At 55.9% G+C, this 13,843-nt stretch overlaps 1 protein-coding gene across 10 annotated transcripts in view; it reads left to right on the top strand.

The window, feature by feature from the left end:
• Positions 1 to 7,781: 7,781 nt before the first annotated feature.
• AHDC1 (AT-hook DNA binding motif containing 1) overlaps positions 7,782 to 13,843 on the top strand; it is a 67,568-nt gene continuing 61,506 nt past the window's right edge. For 4 of the 10 annotated variants that reach the window (XM_036349045.1, XM_036349044.1, XM_036349052.1 and 1 more), the window contains exons 1-2: positions 7,927 to 8,250; positions 8,484 to 8,580. The gene's annotated coding sequence lies outside the window, so the exon portion shown is untranslated. Of the gene's footprint in view, positions 7,821 to 7,920; positions 8,251 to 8,346; positions 8,581 to 13,843 lie in introns of those variants that run through there. The other 6 variants (XM_036349050.1, XM_036349047.1, XM_036349049.1 and 3 more) reach the window with 4 other exon arrangements.

The raw sequence follows: 13,843 nt of genomic DNA, 5'->3' as shown, positions 1-13,843 counted from the left end.
TCTGCTGAGTGCCAGCTGTGTTTACATCTGTTTCGTCTAGTCCCGAGTCTGGTTCTATGATGAGGAAACGGAGGTCAGGGTCACACAGCTATCTGTGACAGAGCTGGGATTGGAACCCTGCTCTTACATTAAGGCCCATGATCTTTCTACTAGACCTCACTGCCTCTGGACTTTGGGAAAGAATCATATCGGCCCCAGGTGGATGCTTGGAAGAACCTTCTCCCTCTAGAGCAGTGATGGCAAACCTATGACACGCGTGTCAGAGGTGACACGCGAACTCATTTTTTTTTTTGGTTGATTTTTCTTTGTTAAATGGCATTTAAATATATAAAATAAATATCAAAAATATAAGCCTTTGTTTTACTATGGTTGCAAATATCAAAAAATTTCTACATGTGACACGGCACCAGAGTTAAGTTAGGGTTTTTCAAAATGCTGACATGCCGAGCTCAGAAGGTTCGCCATCACTGCTCTAGATTTTGGTAGAAAGATTCCCTGGAAACCCAAGTTGTGTGACCTAAAGAACAGGAGGCAATGTGGCCAATGCAGGTTGAGAGCTCCCTAGGCTCAGCCCCGTGCTAGGGGATGCTGAATGGGAGCAATAATAGGGAGAGGGGCCAAGGGGCTGCTTAGAGAGGTGATCACAGAAGTGGGAGCCGTGGCTCTGCACACTCAGACTTTCAGGTGCCAAGGCTTCCTGAGGCTTTTTCAGCAACCAAACTCACAAGAGCCTGATGTATAAACCAGAGTCCCAGTGTTTCCATCTGCCTTGGAGTAAGCAGATAAGAGCACGGCTCTAGAGCTGTACTGCCTGCTGTGAATCTTGCCTCCACCACTCTCTAGCTGTGTGATTTTGTGGAAGTTATTAACCTCTCCAAGCCTCAATTTCCTCATCTGTGAAATGGTGATAAAATGCTCAATACATGCTATCTCTCTTTGTTATACCTTTTACTAATTATTTACTGCTAGAGACCTGGTGCATGAAATTCATGCACTTGGAGGGGGGGTTCCCTCAGCCCAGCCTGTGCCCTCTTGCATCCAGGAGCCCTCGGGGGATGTGCACATCATAGCTAGTGGTTGAGCGGCCTTAGCATATCATTAACATATTACACTTTGATTGGTTGAATGAACTACCGGACATTTAGCATATTAGGCTTTTATTATACAGGATATGCCAGGTATCCTGCTAAGTGCATGCTGCCATTTAATCCTCACAGAACCCTATGAGGAGAAGGCTGTTGTATCTTCGTTTTATTAATAGGGAAACTGAGGCACAGTGAAGTAAATAGGTTATAGGACATAACTGGCAGAGCAGGGGCTTGAACCAGATCCTCTGACTTCAGAATCAGTGCTCTTAGTCTCTACAGCAGTGGTTCTCAACCTTCCTAAGGCCGCGACCCTTTCATACAGTTGCTCATGTTGTGATGACTCCCAACCATAAAATTATTTTCGTGGCTACTTCATAACTGTCATTTTGCTACTGTTATGAATCGTCATGTAAATATCTGATATGCAGGATGTATTTTCATTGTTACAAATTGAACATCATTAAAACATAGTGATTAATCACAAGAACAATATGTAATTATATATTCAATATGTTTTCCGATGGTCTTAGGTGACCCCTGTGAAAGGGTCGTTCGACCCCCAAAGGGGCCGCGACTCACAGGTTGAGAACCGCTGCTCTATAGTCTTTTCCTGGGATCAAAATATTTTTGTCTGCCTGATGGAACTCTGCCTGGTACCTGGATGCCCACTGAGTTTCAATAAAGGCCCAGCGGGGCCGGGAACCACGTGGAGTTCACCAGGCCCTCGCTGCTCAGCAGAGACCAGAGCCTCCTGAGCCTGGAATCCGTGTACCTATTGGTTCCCTGTCCCTCCCTCTGGTGCAGCTGAATAAATTCTCCCTTGCACCCCCTTTTCTGTGCATCCTTCTGCTCCCTTCAGATAGAGCACAATGCAATTGATTAGGCCTCTGTTTTCTCAATTTCAATCACATCCTCGCCCTGCCTCCCTGAGATTACAGGCGGGTGGGTCACCTTGATTGCAGTTTCCACTGTTCACAAAGCCCTTCAGTCGTTTACAAAACCATCTCTCGCCTCATTCACTCCCCCACCTGGCTCTTCTCCTCCTGAAGCGTGGATTTTACTGGCTTAAGACTCAGAGGGCAATTTTATTTCCAAGTTCATGGTGGGGGAGAAGGGCACATAATTGACTAATGCTGGGTGTTTCACATGCATCATCAATATGATCCTCCCGAGGCCGAGCAGAAGTGTGATTATTCCTGTTTTGTAAGAGAGGAAACAAAGGCTCTGCGAGGCTGCGACACCTGCCCAAGGTCACACAGCTGGATGGTAGGATTTGAACCCTGCATCCCACTGTGTCACATTCCTTTATCTGACGGAGCAGCATGGGAAAGTACAGCACTAACCCAGAGTCAGGCCCGGGAGGGCACGGTGCAGATAGAGGTCTGGGGTAGCCCCAGATATGCTGAGGATTGTATTTGTAGAAGAACCAAGTCATTTATTAATTTTGCACACACACACTGATATCTCCTGTAGGCTGGTCCTGCCCAGGCGGCAGAACAGTGAACAGTTACCACACTTAGGGGCAAGGTCAGTCTGGAGGCCAAGGGAGACTTTTGGGAGGATGCAAAGAAAAGTGCCTGATGAAGCAGCCAGAGGGTGAGATCATCTCCCACTGAGGGAAAAGCACATGCAAAGGCCCAGAGATCTGGTAGAACAAGGCAAGTCAGGAGAGTGCAACTAATTACGAATGGGAGGCGGAGGGTGCCGATGAAGCACGGAAGAAGGTCGGAAGGTCAGAGGCAAGAGGTGGTAGGGTTGAGCCCCGGCCAGGTGGGTCAGTTGGTTGGAGCATCCTCCCATACATCAAAAGGTTGAAGGTTCAAGATTCCTGGTCAGGGCACATGCCTAGGTTGTGGGTTTAATCCCCAGTTGGGGCACATGCAGGAGGCAACCGATGGGTTTTTCTCGCTCACATCTGTTTTTCTTTCTCTCCCTCTCTGTAAAAGTCAACAAAAACATATCCTCAAGTGAGGTTTTTATTTTTTTTTTTAAGCAGGAGAGTTGGAAAGCCAAGGGGTATGGCCCCTGAGTTGTGGAGAAAAGTCAGAGAGAAATCTATGGGGCCTAGGACCTACTGGGGAATGAGGCTATCTTGGATCCCACTGTTCTAGTACTGAGCTGGGTGGACCTCCTATCTACTTCAGTTCTCTCTCAGGTACAGTGTCAAAGCCTCCCTTCCACCCACGACACACACACACACACACACACACACACACACACACACACACACACACACACACGATGGTCTTGCAGAGGTGTCCATAGGCCCTCTAGTGGTCACTCTGAGTACTATATTTAAAACTGCAGAAACTTTCCTCTGGGATAGGACTAGGTCCCTTCAGAACCTTCCCACCTCATCGGATGGGAGATACAGTGCAGTGCCTGCTCTCAGGGCTCACAGTAATGGTGATGAGGGCGCAGGGGACAGGCACAAGCAGAAAATGTGGGAGAACAGGGAAGGGCACTAACTCAGTTGGTCATGGGGAAGCCTGGAAGGCTTCTCGATGGAGATGTTGTTCACCAGAGACTTGCAAAAGGAGTAAAAGTTTCCTTGATAAAGAAACAACAGCCCAGCTGGCATGGTTCAGTGGTTGAGCATTGACCAGTGAACCAGGAAGTCACAGTTCGGTTCGATTCCCAGTCAGGGGTCAGGGGTCAGGGCATATGCCCAGGTTGCAGGCTTGATCCCCAGTGTGGGGCATGCAGGAGGCAGCCGATCAATGATTCTCTCTCGCCATTGATGTTTCTATCTCTCCCACTCCCTTCCTCTCTGTAATCAATAAAAATATATTTTAAAAAAAGAAACGAAAGAAGGGCATTTCAGACGTCACTGGGACCGTACAGGATGTTACAATTAGGTAGGTGTGACTGGGGTGACAATTTGGGGGGGGGGGGTTAGTGGCTAGAGATGGAGATGGTGAGGTAGGCATGGGTCTTGTCTGCCATGCGTGCAGGCCAGGCTTCTAGGTTTGGGGCCAAGGGAAGCACTGAAGGGTTTTGAGCAGGGGAGTAACAAATCACATTCACTTTCCAGAAGGAAACCGAGGGGAAGAAGTGGGAGAGGGACACCTCTCTCGGATACAAAGAGCCGTACCAGGTCACACTCAGGACACATAACTTTGAGCAGGCCTGTGAACCAGGCACATCCTGACACCTACAGGCATGTCACTGGGATCCCAGGCTGAGCACCCACAGATAAACAAATGCGCTGATATGCACTCAGACACGTAGCTCAGGTTCATAGCCGAAAGGAAATCAAGGAGCTGGTGAGAACCACGCACACCCGATGGACACAGGATTCTCTCTCTCTCTCTCTCTCTCTCTCTCTCTCTCTCTCTCTCTCTCTCCCTCTCTCTCTCTCTCTACACACACACACACACACACACACACACACACACACACAGGCCCTATCCTACCCCCCTGTTTCCCCCAGGGTCCCTCACCACCTCCAGGCAGGAACAAAGCTGACCCTTGCCCTCTGGCCCCTGGCCTCTCCTCCCACACCCCCTGCCCAGAGGGAGGAGCTGTTTGAAGTCTGGGCTGCAGCTGGGGTTTCCTGTTGCCTGGAGGAATGTGGGAGGACTTGTAGGGAGGGGGGAGTGGAGAGGGGCCGGCACAGGAGGAGGGGTAATGGGGGCCTGGGGGCCTTAGTTCTCATTGTACCACGATGAGGAGGGGCTTTCTGCTCCCATGGTCTCTTGGGCCCCAGCCCTGAGCTGTTCTCATCCAGAGGAGGGGAAAACCAAGGCCATAATGGCTCCAGGCCAATGGGCCTCTTGTTCCTGGATCTGTCTGCAGTTCAGTGTCTTAGGATAGGCCTCAACCTCTCTTGGCCTCAGTTTCCCCTTCTGTAGACTGGGATGAGTCCCTCTCTAACCATCCACACCTTTCCTGAGAGAGCTCCAGGGGGTGGGCCAGCCCCAGAACTTCTGTAGTCACGGAGGGCAGTGCCCATCTCTACCCAAGGCTCACTCCATTTTGCCCTTTCCATGAGCCCCAGGGGCCTGGCCCCAGCCTGCTGCCACTTCTCAATTATTGTCATCATTGTATATGACTCAATTGCCCCACAACATGCCCTTGCCAGTTTCCAAGGTGCTTTTGCATCTGTGTGCTCCGTAAGTCTTTTACAAGCACTGCCTGTAACGCAGGGAAGGGATTACTCTTCTATTGTATACACATGGAACGGAGACTCTGAGAGGGTGAGGACACAGGAGTAAAGCAGAGTCAGAACCAGGTCTATCTGGCTCCTCATCCACACGGCCTCCAAACCCTGAGACCCCACAACTTCTTTTTTATCTCTAGCCTCTCACCTCTATTTCCTAGGATCTAGCTTCTGCTTACATTGAAACAAAAGTGACTGCAATGAGCTGAGCCCAGAAAGGGGTGATGGAGGCTCTTCCAGAACCTGGGTCCCCTCCTTCAAGTCTGCTTTCTTAGGGAGCTAACCGCTCTTCTGCCCAGCCTTTGGTGGCACCCACACTATTAAGAACTGGGTAGCGAACCCTAACCCTTTTAGACTATGGCTGCCAAAGCAGATATGCAGATTAGACGCTAGGTGGCAGCAGCAGCCCATAGTAAGACTCAGCTTGCGTTTGTTTGGGGAGAGCCCCCTCAACACAATTTGGAGAGGCTCCAAGAGAAAGGCCAGCCCCCAAATAACTGCGAAACCCTGAAATGCTTTATTTTCAACGATGCCCAACACCTTGGCGTTTAAATACACACTCTGTCTTTGGGGAGGGGACAACTGAGGCAGCCTGGGTTGGGAGGGGGAATACTTGCAAACTCCTACCTAACTTCTATTCCTTCCATGGAGTCATGGATCCTACTAATCTTGCCCTCTTAAACCTCATCACTTAACCTCTCCCTTCCCATGCCCTTCCCAAACTCTTCTTCATCTCCCCTCCACCCCCCCCCCCCCCACACACACACACACACACATCCCCCTGGAGCTCCCTAGTTCCCAGAAGCCATCCTGTATTACCCTATCCAGTTCCTTCCCAAAACTTGGTTCAGACTGGGTGGGCCAGAGCCTCATAGGCAAGGATGTGAGGGAAGCTAAAAGAAAAGGGAAACTGGGCTTCTCCTGCCCTCCCCAATGTTAAAGTCTCTCCAGCGGGGGACCAGCTAGAGCAAGATGCCTGCAAGGAGAAGCTACTCCCACCTCTCCAGCTGGCCGTACCAGATCAATAGGTGTACCATTCAGAGTCCTAGACTTCTCCTTTCACCAAAAGGGCCAATAAAGAGTGCCCCTCAGATCCCTTCTGTTGCCCTCTGGAGATTCCAGACTATCCTAGAAGAGAGGCTTGGAAGAGATGGAGGCATAGGGAAGGTGGTGACAGGAAGCTGCGTTTGGCAAAATGTCACCCCCTGCCTTTGCCACACACTGGCCATCACCCTGCATCACCCCACAGGGCCAAAGGCGAAGTCAGAAACAGGTGTGCTAAGAACAAAGGCAGGGCTGAAGGAACGTCAGACACGGAGCAGGACAGACCAAGCTAACATACATGGGCAAAGGAATGCCAGGCACAGACAAGGTGGGACTAGCTCAGGGCCAGTCAGAGCCGGTGTCGGTAGACACTGAGGACAGGACGGTGGCCATACATTATTCATCTCGTGTCCTCTGTGAGCCACACACAGACACTGGGAGAGAAGATCAGACAGAGGCCTGGGGAGTCACAACTCCCTGCATGGCTCAGAGGTTAATTGGAAGGCCTGGGCCCAATGGTGTGTGCCCTCATTTTTGGAAATGCTAACTACCATTTCACCAGGTCTTTGCCAGATTCTAGGGCCCTGTGGTGTCCAGTAAATGGCAGCAGCAGCAGTTCTCCTGCTTGGGCTGTCCAGCTACCTCCCCTTGGTAACCAGGCCCTGGCAGTGCACATTCCTCCCATCTGTGGGGATGGGCCAGGCAGGGGGCCCGGAGCTAGGAGCTGGGAGCTGGATAGCAGATGTGACCTGAAGAGGAGGTAGGTGAAAGTGCTGAGCCCAGCCCCCTGGCCGCAGCAGGAGCTTTGAACTGTTGGATTCGAATCTTACTTCCCGACACAATGAAAACGCACAGTCGAATTCAGGAAGGGTATGCGTGTGCACGTGTGTGTGTGTGAGATCCAGGACTTTTGTGCCCTTGCCGCCCTTGGACTTCTAGGAAAACAGGGGTTGGGGGAGGGGGACGCTAAACCCAGAGCTCAGCTTGAGACGGGGCCCTGAGAGAGGAGGAGACGCTAGCGGGGCTGAGTTTTCTGGAGCACCCCTCCCACGTAAGCTCTTGCTCTCTACTCAGTGAGACACCGTTTCAGAAAAGGAGAACGTCCCCAAATTCAGGGAGCCTGTCCTCCCCCCTCGCCCCTTCCTCTCCCATTTAATTGGGACTCCCCAGAAAGTCTCGGGTCTTTTGGCTAATCCCTTGATTCCCTATTCGACTCTCATTCCATTCTCAGACCCCGCCCCTTCCCTCCCACCCACAACCTCCCTCAAGCCAGAGCACCCCGCCGGGGACAAGGAACTTGGTAAACGTTCCCAATCCTTGGGGAAAACCAGCACCCCTTGGAAACGAGGGCACGCCGCCGCCGGAGGGATCCGGGTGCAGGCGTCCAGAGGGCTCCCAGCCGCGCCGTCGGAGCAGCCCGCGCGGCCCCGCCCGCTGGGCGCACGGAGCGGCCAGGGCGGGGACTACAAGTCCCGGCGTGCTGTGCGCGCGTCCCCCCCTGGGGTTCCGGATGGTGAGCGGCGAAGGTAAGGCGAGCTCGCAGAGGCAGCGGCGGCGGCGGCGGAGACGGAGAGAGGCAGGCAGGCAGGGCGAGGGCGAGAGACGGAGGGAGGGAGTGAGCGAGGCAGACCAGACAGACAGACAGGCGGGCGGGCGGGCGGGCAGAGCGAGCCACCCGCCAGGCTGCGCTCAGCCCCGCTCGCAGCGGAGAGAGCAGAAGGCAGGAGGAGGGAGGGGAGGCGAGGGAGGGAGGGAGAGGGAATCCAGCTACCACCACCCAAAGCCAGCGTCTGCTTTCTGTCCTCATTTCCTTTTCCCACCCAGCTCTGAGAGCAGAGAAAGGCAGAGAGCGAGAGAGACAGAGACAGTCAGGGAGACAGACAGACAGAGAGCACGGGAGGGAGGAGGGCGGAGGAGGAGCAGGAGGAGGACTACGCGGGGCGCGTTCTCTCCCAGGTTTGCAATTGGGGGGTGGGGGCGGGGGTGTCCAGGACTGTGAGAGTGTGTGCGCGGCGGGGGGGAGCGCGGGGGGCGCAGAGAGAGCGAAGGAGTGATCGAGGTGGGGGGGCGCCGCGGGAGCGGGGGGCCGTGTCCAGCGGAGTTAGCGGCGGAGAATGTGAGCCGAGGCGCGAGCCATGCTGTCAGCAACAGCGGGCGGCTCAGGGCTCCTTCACGACTCCTCTCCCCAGCTGCCGGGCGCCGCGTCGCTGCCGCCGCCGGAAGACAGACGCCCCCAAAAGCCCCTTCCCTGGCTCGGACCCACGGAGCCGGCAGCCCAGCACTCCGGTGAGTGGCGCCTCCTCCCCAGTCCGAGACCCCCGCTGGGGACCGGCTGGCCGGGCTCTTTTGTGCAGCGCGCCAGGGGGGCTCTGCGCCCCCTCTGCGCGCCCCGGTCCGGTCCGTCGGACCCCGTGGCTGCGGTGCCCGCGGTGCGATCGGTCTTTGTTTCCACCGGGGCCCGCAGCTCGGCTGGGCTCGGCTCGAAGCCTGGCAGGCAGTGCCGGGAAGGGGGAGGGGGAGGTGGACGAGAAGGGGGGGCGGGGAGGGGGGGTTCTCGGGTTTCCTGGCCGCCCCGCGGCTCCCCGGCTCCCCCGGCTCGGGGGCGAGGTGCGCGCCCAGCGCTGCCGCGCGCCCTCTCCACCTTCCCCCTCCCTCCGTCTTTGGATTTAAAACTGCAATTTGCTCTCTAGCTTGCTGAGAATGGGGTGGGGGGGGCAGTGTAGGGGGGACCGTGGGAGCGGAGAACAAGGCTGGATTTTAGGAACGGCGCTGGGAAAGGGGGAGACTGCGGAGGGAGGAGCCCCTCCCCTTCAACCCCCAAATCCCAAGGTTCCGCTGGTGCTCTGGGAGTTGAGGGGCGGGGACCTAATGACCCGGAGGGGGTGTGGGGTGGAGGAGGGATTTGGGGTGGCCGGGGCCGAAGGGGTTGGGCCGCGTGCCCGGTTACCTGGCGAACAAAGTCGGCTCACTTTTGCATAAATAAATAAATAATCGCCTATCAATGTGTTTCCTCTGGGGCTCAGATTGAATCGGCCCCCTCTTCCCCAGGGGGTGGGGTGCTGAGTGACAGCTGTCAGCCCCCTGGGCCGGCAGCTGGGGGTGAATTGCTGAATCCCTCTCCTTTGGCTGAGGGCACCTTCCCCTGCTGGGTCCTGGTCCCCAGGCAGAGCCAGAGGGGCAGGGGGCTGGCTCTGAATCTAGGAAATAACCTTGTTTCCTGTTCTACAGGAAAAGGGACAGCAACCCAGAGTTTGGGGGCTGGGGATGAGGACTGATGGGAGCTGGAGGGGTTCCCCAGCAGCCTGACCCCCCAGCCTCCTGCCAGGCGAAGGGGCCAGCTGAGGGAGGAAGGATGTGGGCCTTGCTGGCCGGAGGCGGGAGCTGGGGCTGTCCCTGAGGCGGCAGCGGGCACAGAGGGAGGAGGGAGGGAGAGAGAGAGAGAAGCGGGGGCGGGAATTCTCTACCGCAGACCCTGGGGGCCAGGGCCAGATGTGGAGGGGTGGGGAGTCCCCCCTCCCTTCTAGCTTGGGGGCCCTGAGGCTGGGCTGGGAGGGGCTGAGCCTGGTGCCCTCAGTTCTGCACCAGTGCCTGACTGGCAGGGCCAGCTGAATTTGGGCCCAGGCGTCACCCTGGGAGGCAGGGCTGGGCTGCACCAGTCTGGTCCCTGAACACAAGGAGGGACCCTTGGGGGGCCTGTGCCTGTCTGGCTGGGCAGGCGTTTCCCGCCGGACCAGTTGGTGTCAGGCGGGACTTGGCCCCAGCTCCCTGGGCAGAGCTCAGGGTGTGAGGACAAGCTTCGCCTCCCGGTCACGGTGGCCACATTTTGTCCATTGCTGCCACTATTGGAGCGGGGCATGTGCCTGGGCCTCAGCAGAGTCCTGCTGGGAGCATTGGGGGCATTTCTATTGTTGGCTTGTCCCTGCTGCATGTGACCCTTGTGTGTAGCTTTGTGAGCTGGGGCTGTAAGTGAAAGATTACCAGTCTGTCACCCCGCCCCCCAGCCCCACTTTGTGGGGGAGGCTGGGCTGTGTTGGTGAGTTGTGGGGGGACCTTCCCCCAGGTGTCATGTGCATGCTGCTTGCCGTCTCCCTCCTTTGAGCAGATGTATATTTATTTTTATAGTAATGGAAAAGCAAACTGGATAGTAAGTTGAATTCATTTTTTTCTCTTGCTGTGTCAATAGTTGGAATAACCCCCAGAGACTGGTGAACTTCTTGCCCCAGAGCTCCCACCCTTCAGAGGTTGCAAAGATCAGTGAGGGCATGAGCTTTGGGCGACCAGTGAGCACCAGTCCAAACCAGTACTCTAGTCTCTCTTGGTCTGGCATTGGAGCAGGTGCCCAGGTGGGCAGGCATTGCCCCCTCCCCAGGCGAACCCCCACACCCCAGGGTGTAACCTGGCCGCTCAGCCACCTCTTTGGTCAGTGCCTAAACTGTGCCCCAGCCCTCAGGGATAGTCTCCAGGTGGGCTCTACCCCCCCGCCCAGGCTCCCCGGCCACGTGCTGATATTTATTTTCTGTAGTAAAATCCATTTTTAATGCCGTTACTTTTGAAATAATATAGAAAGAAACAAATGTGATGTGTTTAAGTTGCCCTCTGTGAGTTTTTAATGTGATCTATGGCTGAGGTAGTGATGGAAGGAACTATTGGGCTTGGAGAAATTTGGTGTCATAAAGAAAAAGAGCTTGCTGTTTATTATGGTTGCTGGGCTGGGGGTCTGGAATAGGGTCATGGGGGCAGGGAGCCCCAGCGCCCCCCCCCCCCACATGCTGTGGATGGACAGTGTAGCTTCTTAGTTTGGGGGTATGAGGGTTCTAGGATTATTTTGCATTGCTCCACAGCTTTTAAGGGGCCTTTGGTGAGGGGGCTTGGGAATTGGGGGGCGTTGTTCTCCCCCTTCCACCTGCTTAGGTCTTGGCTGGGAGGCCCCTGGAACCCCCTGCAGAATTACGTGGAGGTGTACTGTGGGAGTTTGGACTTGGCTCCTAAAGGAGATTAAGGGATGGGATCTCCACCTGATTGTTGTGGTTGTGCTAGAAGCTTGAGGGGCAAACTGACCATGGCAGAAATCAGAGGACTTTTTTTTTTGGGGGGGGGGGTGCGCCACTCTGGCCTGGCAGAGCCCCAGAGGGACAGTGCTTGTTTCCAGATCCGCCTGGAACACTGACTTTGGGCCACTCCTTCCTCTTGACTCTATTTGCCATTGGACAAGGGTTACCTTCAAGCAAACCGGATCTCCCTCGTTTTCTGTCTCCCCCTCACCCCAAGCAAACCCCCACACCCCAGGGTGTAATTTGGGCTTTTTTTTTTTTTGGTTTGGAAAACAGCTCTGTGTCTCATACCAGCCAGCCACTGAAGACCGTGGGGTGCCATGCCTTCCTACCAGATGCCCAGGCACTTCTGATCTGGTTGAGGAAGGTCAAGCAGGCTCACTATTATGGGATGGAGCCCAGCTCTGCCTCTGGGTCTCCTGGGTCTCTTGGGATAGAGCCTGAAAGGGGACGCTAGGATGGGGTGCAGCTGGGGACTGCTGGAGAGAGCATGGGTAACATTGTTGCTAATGTCAGCAGACGGCCCCCCCAGGGAGAATGGGGGAGGCCGGGAGGAGAGAGCCTCAGACAGCCACTTGGTGGGGAGAGGGAAAGATGGTGACAGAGCCAGTGGTGAGAGGGTGAGAGAGAAAAGCAGGCCAGAAGAGCCAGGATCACAGCCCCAGGAGACGGGGTCCAGGTGATCAGGAAGGCCTAGGCATGTGCCACAGCCCAGAAAGAGCAGGCACTGAGGCCCTCTCACCCAAGATCAAGGGCTGGGATTGTTTTTGGAGGAGAGACAAGCAAATGTCTCTGGGAAGAGGAAGGAGGACAGGTGGGAGAGAGAGAGAGAGAGAGATTCCCACAGGAGGAGAGAGAATGGGGAGACAGGGGGATTCCAGGGGTCACTTGGTTCACGCTTCTGCCCCAGGGCAGTGTCTTCCCTCTGCCTTCTCTCAATGTCTGGGGACAGAGCAGAGCTCTTCTTTGGACCTGGAGGTGGGGCCTGAGGCAAGTTCTGAGCCCCACAGGTTGTGGGTGCTCTGTGTCTAGAGGCACCGGGGTTTTAAAAGCAGAGAACATCAGGGTCCCAGAGATGCCAGGGGCATCGTCCAGTTGTGACCCCTCCCTTGTTTGACAGGAGGAAACCAAGTCTAGAAAGAGGAGCCACTGGCCCAGTATCACAGACACTTGGCAGGGGCGGGCCTGGGACCCATACTCTTTGCGCTCCACCTCTCTGTAGCTAGAGAATTGGAACAGCTGCAGGGGGGCCTCCTGGGCTCAGAGGGGGCCAAGCCTGGGGAGAGGAGCAAGCAGGCACCCTTGTGGCCAGAGCCCCCCCAGGGGAGGGGGAGGTGCTGCTGCGGAGAGGGAGCGAGGGAGGGGAGAGAGGAGGGGAAACAGTGAGTCAGGCTTCCAAGAGCTGAAGATGAGAGAGCCAGCCCTGGGAGGGAGAGGGCTGGGAGGGCTGCTCAGAAGCAAGGAGAGGGAGGGGGCCCAGCCAGGGGCAAGGAGAGCTCTGGAGGGAGGGAGCCCGCCCCTGGCCCTGGCCCAGCGGCAGGCCTGTGCTGTGTGGAGGGTGCCGCCAATATGGACTTTGCCCATGGTAGGTCAGAAAGGAGCCAGATTCTGCCTCTGCAGTGTCCCTTTCTTCCCCGATTCCTCATTTATGATCCCACCCCAGGGTCTCAGGGAGATGACTGTGTGTCCTCCCATCCCTTCATCAGTTTCTCTGTCCATTGTGGGATTTGGACCTTGAGCTATTCTGGGGAGGGGGGCGGGCACAGCATCCTGGGAGCGTGTTGAGGGATGCTGTCTCCAGCTGCTGTCTTTGTGCTGGGGACACTGTTGGAGCTGCCACTGGTGCAGGGTAGGGCGCAAGGTCTCAGAGTAGGCTCCCTGTTGACCCTCTGAGTTGCTGGGCCAGGAAGTGGAGGTGGCCGGCCATGAGTGCTGGGGTGCAGTCTGTGTGTAAGAGTGTGAGGTGCTGATCTGGTGATATAGGTGGGCTACCTGGGGCCTCTCGGATGGCCTGTGCCTAGACAGGGCCAAGGTCCCCACATGTCCAGACCACCTTCCACTTGAGGATGGGGGGTGACATTCATGTGATCCCTCCCATATTCCCATGGATCAGAGGCTCTGGGGAAACTGGGAGGCGGGAATAACCCGTGTGAGGAGCTGGCGAGAGCTGCCTGTACAGCTTCTCATGCCTGGAGCTGGGACCAGAACTGGAGAGATTCCCCAGGGACTGCCTGGAAGGAAGTATGGGAGGAACGTACCCCCCGCACCCCCGCAACTGACAGGTAGCTAAGGCTCCCAGTCCGCCCCCCTCCCCCGTCCGTCCCCCCCTCGCCAGCCTGGCATCACTCTGCCCCTCCCTCTTGGATCCCAGCATCTCTTCCATTGCCTAGGGGATAAGGAAGGTGGGTGGGGTACTAGGACCCCTCTCCTGCAGGGCCTGGCTTTAGGGAGGACTGGCCAAGTGAGGGTAAAGTGAGGCCCCCTGCCTCCTCCCTTAT

Source organism: Myotis myotis, unplaced genomic scaffold (assembly GCF_014108235.1).
Source record: "Myotis myotis isolate mMyoMyo1 unplaced genomic scaffold, mMyoMyo1.p scaffold_m19_p_2, whole genome shotgun sequence".
Classification (NCBI taxonomy): domain Eukaryota; kingdom Metazoa; phylum Chordata; class Mammalia; order Chiroptera; family Vespertilionidae; genus Myotis; species Myotis myotis.
This window is presented reverse-complemented; position numbering and strand designations above follow the sequence as displayed.